Here is a 15,250-nt window from a genome sequence, read left to right on the forward strand (position 1 = left end):
AAAAGGGTGATATTCAATTTCGATAATCCAACCATAGAATGTAGTTTCGATTACTTGCGTCTATTTCGTAAAACATTTATAAAAGCAGTGCATGTATTCTCAATCCCAAAAATATATATTGCAAAAACATTTAAAAAGGGAGCAAATGAAAACTCACCATACTGTATTTCGTAGTAAAAATACATATTACGTCATTGAACAAGTGCAGGATTGGCCTCGGATTCACGAACCTATTTTAAGTATATATATATATTTGTACATCGATCAATATTTGTCTAACAATTTAGGTCAAGTCGTAGTGTATCACAATCATGATGCTCGAGATTATCATGCAAAAGTTAACAAAAGTCAATTTGACCCAAAATGATTTTCAAAATTTATACATGTTTATTATATAACTTAAATATAGTCGTTATGTATATATTTATTAGATTTTATTATAGTAACTAATAAAGTCATCTATTATTAAAAATTTATATTAAAGTTTTTATATGATAAAATATACTTTTATATATCTTAAGTAGTAAAATTTATAAAGTTCACTTAATATCATAAAAATATAGTGGTATGTATTATTAATGTAATTATATTACATGTGGTAAATTATCTTTGTATCACATATTCATTTGATAAAATAATATTGATAATAAGTAAAGTTGCATTATTTTGTAATAATAATAATAGTTATTATTCTACTAATAATAAATAATAACAATAACAATATTTATATCTACTAATGATGATATTAATTATAATAAAATAATTATTCTAATCATGATAATTTTAATAATAACGATACTTTTTATTATTAACTGTAATAATAATACTATTTTATAAAAATAATAATTATATTCAAAATGATAATTTTTAATAATAATAATACTATAATGATAATAATAATGATATTTAATAATAAAAATGATATTTCTATTAAAATCATAATTTTAATAAAAAATGACAGTTTTAATATTAATGATACTTTTAATAATAATAACGATAATAAAATGATAGTCTTGATAAAAATATTAATTATTTTAATAATAATAATAATAATAATAATAATAATAATAATAATAATAATAATATAATAATAATAATAATAATAATAATAATGATTATTAGATAATAATAATAATGGCGATAATAACGATGATAACGATAACGATAACGATAACGATAACAATAACGATAATAATAATAATAATCATTTTAACAATAATACTTAAAATTATAGGTAATTCAATTGGCGATAACTTTTAATCCGTTCATCGAAACCATACACTTTCTAAATGAAAAGTTATTACTTTTTCGCCAGCTTTCCAACGACATGCATATCATATACCTTATCTTAGTAGCATATGTATCAAATTCATAATACATCAAAACTATCTAACGACGAAATTAAGCATACAAGCATGCATGATCATATATATATACTCGAGCACTAGTCAGGGATACACTATTAATATATAAAAGTTAAGATTTGAGTGCTCACGTATCAATATTGAGATTCAATATTGCAGGAAAGTACTTAGACGCAACGGAGATGATAAACACTAGATTGACCTCACGAGCATACCCCCGAATCATACCCATAACCTCCATAGCTATAACCCATAATTTCCTTAGCTCTATCCCTCTCGAAAAATCTGTTTGAAAAATACTCGCTCATGACTTCGTCGTAATATTATATGTATAACACTTAATAATAATAATACTAATAATAATAAGATTAATAATATTATTAATCTTAATAATAATAATAATATGAATAATAGTATAAATATAAATAACAGAGGGAAAGATAAGTGTATGTGTGTGCCAAATGAACCGAACTCGTTGAACTTTATAGAGTTGGCCAGCCCAAGGGTGCCATGCGATCACATGGGGATGGTTTCCAGCTGACATGCACTAATTCAAGGCTGCCGACACTCGCATTATTAATATAATTATATATATATATTAAATCTTTATAATTATATAAATATTATATTAAATTCTAGAGCATAGTTAACTTGTAAAATTAGTTCCGATTACTTGTACGTTGTCACTCGACTTATGTCCTGATTCCGGTTTCTCAAACGCTATTTTGTACGCTTAGAAAACAAGTACTTTATGTTTTGTGTAACGTACCTTTATATATAACAAGACTCAAATCAATGAAAACTATCCCACTCAAAGTGTAAATTAATCATTTGAATGTTTTGGTCAATTGCTTCTATAAATTATCGTCTCGTTATATATGATTATACATATATATATAATAGTATCCTTTTAACTCAAAACGTTTTATGATTAATATTAAATTTATTACATTGTAAAATATGTATATATATTCACTTTGAAATATATATTTGAAATATTTATTTAACAATATATAGTTTTTCAAAACTAATTATATTTCACAGTTCATTATATAATTTAATTTCGTTTCGAAATTATTATTTAGTAAACTTTTATCTTTTTGAAATAAGAAGTATATTTGCAAAATTTCAATACAAGGCTTTAATTAAGTTCTTCAAAATTCATTAACAAAATATCTTATAAAACTTTTTGATAATAAAGTTCTTTCTAAGCTGAAAACGTTTTAGTACTAAACCAAATAAATATGATAACTTTTGTTTTCCAAAACTAGTATATATTTAAGAATCATTTTGTTAAAGGGTTAAAATAATGGAAATCGTTATATCATAAAACGTATTGGAAAAGTAAAATTATATATAAAAGGTTTCAAGTTTTTAAATTACTAAATATTGATGAAATGTGAAATAAAGTCCAAAGATTAAACGAACGTATGAAATCATTTTAAGGTAAAACATCGATATCTATTTTCTAAGTTATCTATATTCCCAAATTTCACTTTCACGTAAAATAATATGAAAACTAAATTGTTAACTTAACAAAAGTCACGAGTTAAATATAGTAAAGCATGGATTGAAAATCAATTAAAAATCTTCACTAACTTTTGTTCTTACTTGTAAATCACTTTACCAATTATTCCGAATACCGTTAAAAAGAAAGGTTTCCTAATTCAAAGTGGACCTCTCAACGGAGACACATAAATCATATCATAATGAATCTTGATAATTCAATCATTTGATATTATCTTATAATTCCGTCATCAAATACGATCATGTAAAGTATTATACCTAATACTTTGTTAACGTTTTCAAGTTATATATATATACATATCTATATACACATAAATGTTCGTGAATCATCGAGAACAGTCAAAGGGTAAATGAATATATGAACACAGTTTAAAATTTTTGAGATTTAACTTAACAAACTTTGCTTATCGTGACAGAATAATATAAAGATAAAGTTTAAATTTGGTCTGAAATTTATGGGTTGTCACATCTATTACAAGTAATGCTGAAAATTTGAAATTGTACGTTACTAATCTATTACAAGTAACGTTAATTTATAAAAGGATTAGGTGCATGATAGTATTCACCATGACTATCATATATCGTATCCAATTTAAGTGCGTCTTCAAAAACTACAAATAAAACATATGACTCAATTGTTTCTGAAAGTTTACACCCTTTCCCTACTAATGTATACTATTCTTCATCAAAGCACATTAGTTCGGGTTCAGCAACTCCTTGCTTGTAATAGTATATGTCCATTGTGTTGAATTCTATGGTAACTTTTCTTGAAGGAACTCTATCATCTTCTCCATATTAAAGCCGCAAACATCTACGTTATCAAATGTCATTTTATGTCCTTCAGTGAATTTTGTAGCATCATTCCATACAAAATCACAACCATGATATACGTCAACTAAAACGTATTTTGGATCCATTTAAGTTATGTGTTTATGCAACAATCAAAATTCACTTTTATAAGCATACATCTACAACAACCTGACATTTTAAAGTCTTCTTTCATACATTTCATAAAAATCAATTAAACCAGTGTTACAATATCCAGTTTGTCAGGTTTCAGACATGTCATCAAACTCAATCAAAGATATGTTACTGTTACCTTTTACTGTTTGTCAACTTTCACTATTTGTCAACTTTTACTGAAAATGGTTTTCAAAATGCCGGTTTATTAAAAATACACTAGTCTATATAAGCAGATCTCCATTAGAGGAAATGGATGTATCACTCTCCACTCCAAACAAAATTTTATATTGAAAACATGTCACCAACTCTTATTCAGATTGATGTCATTGGAATGGTAAGTTTTCACCAAAATTTCAGTTGTACTAACCAAGACAAGGTCAAGTACTCCACTCACACTTTTGCCGGTGTCGCTCTCACTTGGTGGAACACCTATGTGCAATCGGTGGGTACCGATGAAGCCCACGCCCTCTCTTGAGCTGATTTAAGGGAAAAGATTATCATCGAATATTTCCCTCGTGAAGAAACCCGAAAGCTCGAACAAGAGCTAAGAACTCTAAAAGCTGTCAGAAACGATCTCAAGGCTTATAATCAACGATTTTCCGAATTAGCCTTGATGTGCCCAAACCTTGTGAACCCCGAGTCTTCAAGGGTTGAACTTTACATGGATGGTCTTCCAAAGAGCATTAAACACGGAGTAATGTCATCCAAACCCACTAATCATCAAGAAGCTTTGAATATGTCCTGCAAATTGATAGAAACGGTGGACGAAATCGTAGTACCGGCACCTAAGGCCGAGGATAAATCGGGTGGCAACAAAAGAAAATGGAAAGCCACTCCATCAAGCAACTACCACAACAATACCTTCACCAAAAAAGCCTTTCACCTCTGACGACAAGAAAGGTTATGTCGGGAATAAACCATTTTGCAACAAGTGCCACAAACATCATTATGGTGAATGTGGCAAGCCATTTTGCAACAAATGTCAAAGGAGTGGCCATGTGGCCAACGATTGTAGAAACGCCGCTTCCGTTGCTCAAAAGGGGCCCAATGCACCAAGACCGGGTGTTTGTTTTGAATGTGGCCAAACGGGTCATTATAGGAATGCGTGCCCAAAGAAGAAAGCTAACCCCAATACACGCGGCCGAGCTTTCAACATCAACACCGAAGAAGCCCGGGATGACAATGAACTAGTCACGGGTACGTTTCTTCTCAACGATTCTTATGTCTCTTGTTTATTCGATTCGGGTGCCGATAAGAGTTTTGTAACCAAGACTTTGACTCATTCTTTTAGCACTCCACCACTCCCACTAGATACTACTTATACCATTGAAGTGACCAACAGAAAACTATTAAGTGCCGACAATTTTTATCGGGGGTGTACGTTAAACTTAATGGGTAAAGAGTTTGAAATTGACTTGATACCTATAGAACTAGGGAGCTTTGATGTAATCATTGGTATGGATTGGCTAGCCAAAATGTAATCTCACATTCTTTACGATCTTAAAGCGATTCAAATTCCTATCGAGAATGGTGAACCCTTGATTGTCTATGGCGATAAGAGTTGCACCGGACTCAACCTCGTCTCGTGCCTTAAAGTTGAAAAGTACCTTCGTAAATGTTGTTTCGCGATTCTAGCCCACATTAAGAAAGTTGAAACTGACGAGAAGCATATCGATGATGCGCCAATTGTTAGTGACTTTTTCGATGTATTTCCCGATGAATTGCCGGGACTTCCACCTCATCGACCGGTTGAATTCCAAATCGATCTTATTCCGGGAGCCGCACCCGTAGCACGTGCACCGTATAGACTTGCTCCATCCGAAATGCAAGAATTGCAAAGTCAAATCTAAGAACTACTTGACCGTGGTTTTATCCAACCTAGACATTCACCATGGGGCGCTCCGATTTTATTCGTTAAGAAGAAAGATGGACCCCTACGAATTTGTATCGACTATCGTGAACTAAACAAATTGACGGTTAAGAATCGATATCCTCTTCCAAGCATCGATGACCTCTTTGATCAATTACAAGGATATCGTGTATATTCGAAAATTGATCTCCACTCGGGTTATCATCAATTAAGGGTTAAGGGGGAAGATGTCTCCAAAACCGCTTTCCGGACTCGTTATGGTAGTTATGAATTTCTTGTAATGCCATTTGGTCTCACTAATGCACCAGCGGTGTTCATGGACCTTATGAACCGCGTGTGCAAACCGTATCTCGATAAATTCGTTATTGTGTTCATCGATGACATCTTGGTCTATTCTAAAAGCGAAGAAAAACTCGAACAACACCTTCAACTCGTGCTCGAACTCTTGAGACAAGAACAACTCTATGCCAAATTCTCCAAGTGTGAATTTTGGTTGAAGGAAGTTCAATTTCTCGGTCATATCGTAAGCTACCAAGGTATTACGGTCGATCCCGCAAAGATTAAAGCCATTAGCAAATGGGAGATTCCTACTACTCCTACTCACATTCGTCAATTCTTGGGTCTCGCCGGGTACTATCGTAGATTCATCGAAAACTTCTATTTGGTTGCACATCCTCTAACCGCGTTAACTCACAAGGGAAAGAAATTCATTTGGGCGACCGAGCAAGAATTCGCGTTTCAAATCTTGAAGATAAAGCTAACCACCGCTCCTATCTTGTCACTTCCCGAAGGCAATGATGACTTTGTTTATATTGCGATGCCTCGAAACATGGTTTTGGGTGTGTATTGATGCAACGAACGTAAGTCATTGCTTATGCCTCTCGACAACTCAAAATTTATGAACGAAACTACACGACACATGATCTCGAACTCAAAGCCGTTGTCTTCGCACTTAAAATGTGGAGACACTATCTTTATGGAACCAAGAGTACTATCTTCACCGATCACAAAAGCCTTCAACACATCTTCGATCAAAAACAACTAAACATGAGACAACGACGATGGATTGAAACTTTGAACGATTACGATTGTGAGCTTCGTTACCATCCCGGGAAGGCAAACGTAGTAGCCGATGCCTTAAGTCGAAAGGAAAGAGCGGTGCCTCTTCGTGTCCGAGCTTTAAACATCACCATTCACACCAACCTCAATAGTCAAATTCGTGTAGCCCAAGACGAGGCTCTCAAGGATGAAAACATCTCTCTCGAACACTTGAACGTCCTCACCTCTCGATTCGAAGTTAAAGAAACCGGACTCCGATATTTCGCCGGAAGAATTTGGGTACCTAGTTATGGGGACTTACGAAGCCTTATTTTAGACGAAGCCCATAAGTCAAGATATTCGATTCACCCCGGTGCCAATAAGATGTACCACAACCTTAAGGAACAATATTGGTGGCCGAACATTAAAAGGGACGTCGCTACTTATGTTGAAAAATGCCTAACTTGCTCCAAAGTCAAAGCCGAACATCAAAGACCGTCTGGACTACTTTAATAACCCGAAATCCCGCAATAGAAGTGGGAAAGGATAACGATGGATTTTATCACCAAACTACCAAAGACGGTGGGCGGTTATGATACTATTTGGGTTATTGTTGACCGTCTCACCAAATCCGCGCACTTCCTATCAATGAAGGAAACCAACAACATGGAAAAACTTGCACAACCTTACATTAAAGAGATCATAGCCCGTCATGGTGTGCCTTTATCGATTATTTCCGACCGCGATGGCCGTTTTGTTTCTAGATTTTGGCGCACTTTACAAGAAGCGTTGGGAACGCGTTTAGACATGAGTACCGCATATCATCCACAAATCGACGGACAAAGCGAACGCACAATTCAAACCTTGGAAGACATGCCACGAGCTTGCGTTATCGATTTTGGAAAAGCTTGGGACAAGCACTTGCCTCTCGCCGAATTCTCCTACAAAAATAGTTATCGCGCGAGTATTAACGCCGCACCATTCGAAGCATTATATGGCCGAAAATATCGTTCACCTCTTTGTTGGGTCGAAGTAGGTGACACACAAATCACCGGACCTGAACTCATTGATGAAACAACCGAGAAGATCGTTCAAATTCGAGATAGGCTTCGGACGGCCCGTAGTCATCAAAAGAGCTACACCGACAAAAGATGCAACGACCTCGAATTTCAATTCGGTGATCGTGTAATGTTAAAAGTCGCGCCTTGGAAAGGTGTAATCCGTTTCGGGAAACACGGGAAACTAAATCCGCGGTATATTGGTCCTTTCGAAATCTTGGAGCGTGTTGGAACCGTTGCTTATCGTTTAGATCTTCCGCCTCAACTGAGCTCCGTTCATCCTACTTTCCATGTATCGAACGTGAAGAAGTGTTTTGCCTAACTCGAACTCGTCATCCCTCTCGAGGAACTTACTATTGATGACAAACTTTATTTTGTGGAGGAACCGGTTGAAATTGTGTACACCTCCTTCAAGACGCTAAAACAAAGTAGAATCTCGATCGTTAAGGTCCGTTGGAATGCCAAAAGAGGACCCGAGTTTACTTGGGAAAGGCAAGATTAAATGCAAAGGAAATACCCGCATTTATTCGTGGATTCGGAAACGCAAGATCCCGAGGAAGAAACAATGACTACTACGCCTACTTAAATTTCGGGACGAAATTTCTTTGAAGGAGTAGGTAATGTAACATCCCGCCTTTTTCCGTTTACTTTCCGATTAAATTATTTAAAGTCCGTTATATGATTATAACATCTTTCGTTAAAACGCGTTTTAAATTATCTCGTTTAGGTAAATCACGCACCCGCTTTGAGACTTGAGGGACTAAACTTGCCAAGGAGCCAAACTAGTTGACTAGGTCAACTAGTCAAGCTCCCTCCTCCATTCATCCTTTCACCCACTTAATACTTCCACCTCCCTTTTTCTCTCAACACCCCAAGCAAAGAATCATCATCTATTTCAAATCGAGCAAGCATCAACTCAAACAAATTACATATTCGGAATCCTTGCATCTTCCTCTTCAAATTCATACCAATCTCATTGCATTTGGGTAACTTTCTAAAAACAATAGATTTTGTGTTCTTGATGTTTTTAACTTATAAAAGTGTTAATTAGTGTCTATGGCTCAAGTCTAACATGAATATATGATTTGTATGCTCGATCTTGTTATTTTAAATAACTAGCATAAACTTGAATTTTGGTGTGTTTGATCTTGTGTTTTGGTTGCTTAAATGTTGTTAGATGTTAAAAGTGCATGTATTAAATGTGTTACTAGCATCACTAGCTTCATTTTGATGTGTAGGTTGATCAAGAAAGCTTCATTAACACGATTATTTATTTTGTGATTTTGGTTAGGGTTTGATAGACTTAATTATGAACTTTTGATGCATTAAATGCTTGACAATGTTGTTGATAAGTGTTTAGTTGCAATGTGTGTTTAATTACCTTCGAAACGGCATATCATATATGTAAATTGGATCTCCGAATCAAGAAATGCATTTAATGAACTTGAATGTAATAAATGGTGAGCATTTAATGCGGTTTTTGGTTGTTAAGAATGTGAATTGATTTGTTTTTCTCGTCAAAATACTTTTCCAAGGGTATAAGATACATGTTTTGATTGTTTGCGGATCATAAATTGTGATAGTTTGAAGTTTGGTTCATGCACTTGTGTAATTTCAGCATCAGGACCTGTGCACTAATCTGGATGCCGTCCAGATTCTTGGACGCCATCCAGGCCTTCACATCTGGACGCCGTTCAGCCAATGTAGATGCCGTCCAGATGAACTACCAGGTTCTGATTTCGTTGGTCGTTTACCGTTGAATTCTAACTATGCTACACACCTCCGATTAACATGTAACTTGTTCTAACATGCTCATATATGATTAAAAACCTCAGAAAAATAGTTCGGGACCCGACCCGAACATGTTGACTTTTTCATTGACTTTGACTTTGACTTGACCAAAATTGACTTTCGTTTAAACTTAACCAAATACTTATGCAATCATCCTAACATGCTTTTATATTTGAATCGTGCATGAAACTTGGCAACGTGATCCACATGCTATATGTAATCGAGTCGTAACGAGCCATATGACTAATTGAACAACTTTGACTAATCGTGTTTACCGTTATTGATACGACCTACTTGTTTAGGTCAAGACTAGCATTCCTTCTTGCACAGGTTTACTTGTGAAGTACTTTTATACGCTTGCACTCAAGGTGAGATCATAGTCCCACCTTTTCAACAACTTTTACTTTTAAACTATGGGATGAGAAACATATACGTATCATACTTTTATGCTTTGAACACAAGTACGAAAACAAACATTCCACAGCGAGTTAGAACAAAAAGCCTCAATTCAATTATCATTAGTTACACTTGCAGGGTGTAAACGTGAACTTATGTTATGTGATCACATTGGGCTTGACGAGCCCTCATTCGGACGGTTCGCTACCGTTAGCGGATGAAATATATTTTCGAGTATAGTGTATGTTCTAACACTACGTAACAGGGTACAAAACAGTTAAGTCTTGATAATTGGGTGCTCGCGAACATACTTTTGGAATACAAATGATTTGGATAATTAACTATATTAAATCTTGTGGTTCAAAAACAACGTTACTATTACACCTATGATTTCACCAAAGTTTTTTGTTGACAGTTTTCTATATGTTTTCTCAGGTCCTTAAACGCTAGGTGATACATGCTTCCGAACATTATTTTTGATACTTGCTTGGATGTCGAGTATACATGCATACGTGGAGCGTTTTTTGACTTAACTTAATTTGTGTCTCATGGGTTGCAATTGTACTTAAAACGTTATAACATGTTTAGACTTGAACTATTTTGTAAACTTTGAAACATCTTTATAATTGAAATGAATGCGACATATTTTGGTCAAACGTTGTTTTAAAGACTTATGACCACGTAACGGGACCTAAGTAGACGGCGCCGTCAATGACGATTTTGTCGGGTCGCTACACACGGGCCATCTTGAGCCTCGCTTGAATTTGGACAATCTTCTCGGTTGTTTCATGGACTAGCTCGGGTCCGGTGATTTGCTTCTCACCTACTTCGGCCCAGCAAATAGGAGAACGACATTTGCGGCCATACAACGCTTCGAAAGGTGCAACATTAATGCTCGAATGATAACTGTTGTTGTAAGAGAATTCGGCTAACGGCAAATGCTTTTCCCAAGATTTTCCGAAATCGATAACACAAGCACGCAACATGTCCTCCAAAGTTTGAATCGTTCGTTCGCTTTGTCTATCAGTTTGTGGGTGATACGCAGTGCTCATGTCGAGACGAGTCCCCAAGGCTTCTTGCAAAGAATGCCAAAATCTAGAAGCGAAACGGGTATCGCGATTTGAGATAATCGATAAGGGCACACCATGACGAGATACAATTTCCTTTACGCGTAGCTGAACGAGTTTTTCCATCGTATTGGTTTCTTTCATGGCTAAGAAGTGTGCAGATTTGGTAAGACGGTCAATAATAACCCAGATGGTATCGTATCCGCCCACCGTCTTTGGTAGTTTCGTAATGAAGTCCATTGTTATCCTTTCCCACTTCCATTGCGGAATTTCTGGTTGCTGAAGTAATCCAGATGGCCTTTGATGTTCGGCCTTAACTTTCGAACAAGTCAAACACTTCCCAACATAATTAGCAACATCCTTCTTGAGATTAGGCCACCAATACTGCTCCTTGAGATCGTGGTACATCTTACCGGCTCCTGGATGAATCGAATATCTTGACTTGTGGGCTTCATCCAGAATGAGGCTTCGTAAATCCCCATAACTAGGCACCCAGATTCTTTCGGCAAAGTACCGGAGTCTAGTCTCCTTGACCTCAAATCGAGAAACGAGAATTTTCAAACGTTCTTGAGAAATATTCTCCTCCTTGAGAGCCTCATCTTGGGCTACCCGAATCTGGCTATTGAGATTCGAATGGATGGTGATGTTCAAGGCTCGGACACGAAGAGGTACCATTCTTTCCTTTCGACTCAAAGCATCGGCTACAACATTTGCCTTGCCAGGATGGTAACGAAGTTCACAATCGTAGTCGTTCAGTGTCTCAATCCATCGTCGCTGTCTCATGTTCAGTTGTTTCTGATCAAAGATGTGTTGGAGGCTTTTATGGTCGGTGAAGATGGTACTCTTTGTTCCATAAAGATAGTGTCTCCATAGTTTTAGTGCAAAGACAACAGCTCCAAGCTCAAGGTCATGCGTTATGTAATTTCGCTCGTGAATATTCAGTTGTCGAGAGGCGTAAGTAATAACCTTCGTTCTTTGCATCAATACGCAACCAAAACCATTTTTCGAGGCATCACAGTACACAACAAAATCATCACTGCCTTCGGGAAGAGATATGATAGGTGCGGTGGTTAACTTCTGCTTCAAGGTTTGAAATGCTGACTCTTGCTCGGTTGCCCAAACGAACTTCTTCCCTTTGTGAGTCAGTGCGGTGAATGGGCGTGCAATCAGAGAGAAACCTTCATTGAATCTTCAGTAATAACCGGCGAGGCCTAAAAATTGGCGGATATGAGTAGGAGTAGTGGGAGTTTCCCACTTGCTGATAGCTTCGATCTTTGCGGGATCAACTTTTATACCCTGATCACTCACGATATGACCCAGAAATTGGACTTCCTTCAACCAAAACTCACACTTGGAGAATTTGGCATAAAGTTGCTCTTGTCACAAAAGTTCCAACACTAGTCGAAGATGTTGTTCATGTTCTTCTTCGTTTTTGGAGTAGATAAGGATATCATCTATGAAGATGATAACGAACTTGTCCAGGTATGGTTTGCATACTCGATTCATGAGATCCATGAATACAGCAGGTGTGTTGGTTAAACCGAATGGCATCACGAGAAACTCATAATGACCATAAAGGGTTCTGAACGCAGTCTTCATCACATCACTCTCCTTCACCCTCAACTGGTGATAACTGGATCGCAAATCGATCTTAGAGTAAACGCTTGATCCTTGCAGCTGATCGAAAAGATCGTCAATTATGGGAAGGGGATACCGATTCTTAATCGTCAATTTGTTAAGTTCGCGGTAGTCGATACACATGCGGAAAGATCCGTCCTTCTTCTTCACAAACAAAACAGGAGCGCCCCAAGGTGAAGAGCTTGGTTGGATAAATCCACGGTCTAGCAGTTCCTGCAGTTGACTCTGCAACTCTTGCAGTTCGGAAGGTGCAAGTCGATAAGATGCGCGAGCTACAGGTGCATCTCCCGGCACTAAATCAATCTGGAATTCCACTGATCGCGGCGGCGGTAATCCAGGTAACTCTTCTGGAAAGACGTCGGGAAATTCGTTCACAATTCGTACATCATCAACGCTCTTCTCCTCGGTTTCTAACTTCTTCACATGCGCCAGAATAGCAAAACGCCCTCTCCTCATGACTTTCTATGCCTTCATGCAACTAATGAGGTTCAACTTCGGACTACATCTATCTCCGTAGATAATCAGAGGCTCACCATCTTCGCGAGGTATCCAGAGGATCTTCTCCCCACAGATAACTTCAGCTCTTACCTTGGACAACCAGTCCATACCGACAATCATATCAAAGCTTCTCAATTTGATGGGTATTAGATAAATCTCAAAATCCACACCAGCTAAGTTTATTATACCTCCTCGGCCAATTTGGTCAGCCTTCTCAAGCTTCCCATTGGCTACTTCAACCAGAATACTCTCGTCTGAAGGCACTAACGACCAGTCTATCTTAGAACAAAAATGTCTACATACGTAACTCCTATTATAACACCCCAACTTTTTCGATCATTTTTATTTATACGAACGAACTTGAAACTTAGGTTGTCCAAAGCAAACTTACTCGGTTAGAAAACCGAAACTAATGAAAGTAATGAAATGGGTAACGAGGTTAACTAAACTAACGATCATGGCTCGTCATCATCAATAAAAATTTAACGAAGGACTAACGCGAATAAAATGTGCGGGGACTAAAATGCACATTAATTAAAATGATAAAAATTAAATTATATATATATATATATATATATATATATATATATATATATATATATATATTAGGCTAAAAAAAATTTAATAATAATAATAATAGGGAGTGATAACAATAATACTCCATAATTTGTCAATGTAGTCTAGTGACTTATGCATCTACATATAATTTTGGAATGCTGTAAGTGCAACCATGAATAATAAAAAAAAATTAAAAAAAAAAAAAGCAGAGTGATCGAGATTATATAGTAGGCCTTTTCACAAACTGAAAACATACTTTATTTGGGGAAAAAAAATAAATAAATAAAAATAAATATATGGATACATTAGCAACCCAACTTTCACCTTCAACAACACAACTTGAGTTTATCCCAAACTTATGAAAATTGAATCCCATTATAACAAGAACTCTATCCCAATTTTTGTGGCATCCTAACTCCATATAAATTTCATCCTAATAACTAACTTGACTATATCCCAATCCTTGTGGAATTCAAGTCCCAATCTAACCTAAATTCTTAGCCTATAAAAGCCCCATGAACCCTCATGATTTTTCATTCGATAGTCACACAAATTTACTCCTTGTTTCTAAACAATTCCACGACTCAAATACTTTCAATATCACCACCACCTTCGGCTCCCTCTTGTAGCCGAGAACCACCACCACCTTCGGCTACTTCCTAGTCAACTAATACCACCACCCTCATAACAACCCTCGACCACCACCAACACGCATACACCATTTTGCTTGCTGTTGCTATTTCTTTTGTTGTTGCTGCTCTCCGTTATTGCGGTCGTGATCTATTCCCAAACAACACTCCTCTCTTTTTGTTCAATTTCTTCCCAAAGGTACTAACCCAAAACTTATGATTTAATTTTACATGTTCTATATATCTATAATTTTAGTTATGATTATGATTAAACACACTATTATCAATGAATCGGAACCTTAATATTTTCACTAATACTTTCGTTATATTTAAGAGTTACTGTTATTTATTTATTTTCAAAACGAAAGTGAAACTAAAAGCTTTGAAGTAAATACCACTTGCTCTGTTTTCGTATTTTTTCACAGATGATGATGATACTAGAAGTAAGAAGATAAAAACTACATATAATATTAGCACTTGGTCCTTACACTATGGTCACTCTTACCAAAGTAATTTTAAAAATAATAAAATAATGAAGACTTTTTTTTTGTCTATGTACGTTCAATTCAATAAAGGTGATGTACTAGTGTAAAGTTACATAGTTAGTCCATGAACTATAGTTGACATAACAAAAATAAATAAATAAATTTATGTAATTACAGTTTCAACTCATAACCGCATACTAATTTTACATTCTCAGTACACATAATTTTATAAGTATAATATGTTGGAATCTGGTTTTATATAACTAAGGAAAAAGTAAATTTAAACCGAGTTTCTAAAATAAAAGATGAATCTATAAATATATGTAACAAAAAAAATAATAATAATATAAGTATAATAATACTTATAC

General features: G+C 35.7%; 1 long non-coding RNA gene across 1 annotated transcript in view; it reads left to right on the forward strand.

Annotated features, from left to right (window-relative positions):
* Nucleotides 1-14,082: 14,082 nt before the first annotated feature.
* LOC139844324 (uncharacterized) overlaps nt 14,083-15,250 on the forward strand; it is a 30,897-nt gene continuing 29,729 nt past the window's right edge. Inside the window, exon 1 of the long non-coding RNA XR_011757906.1 lies at nt 14,083-14,596. This is a non-coding gene — a long non-coding RNA (uncharacterized lncRNA). The remainder of the gene's footprint in view (nt 14,597-15,250) is intronic.

Source organism: Rutidosis leptorrhynchoides, chromosome 4, assembly GCF_046630445.1.
Source record: "Rutidosis leptorrhynchoides isolate AG116_Rl617_1_P2 chromosome 4, CSIRO_AGI_Rlap_v1, whole genome shotgun sequence".
NCBI classification, from domain to species: Eukaryota; Viridiplantae; Streptophyta; class Magnoliopsida; order Asterales; family Asteraceae; genus Rutidosis; species Rutidosis leptorrhynchoides.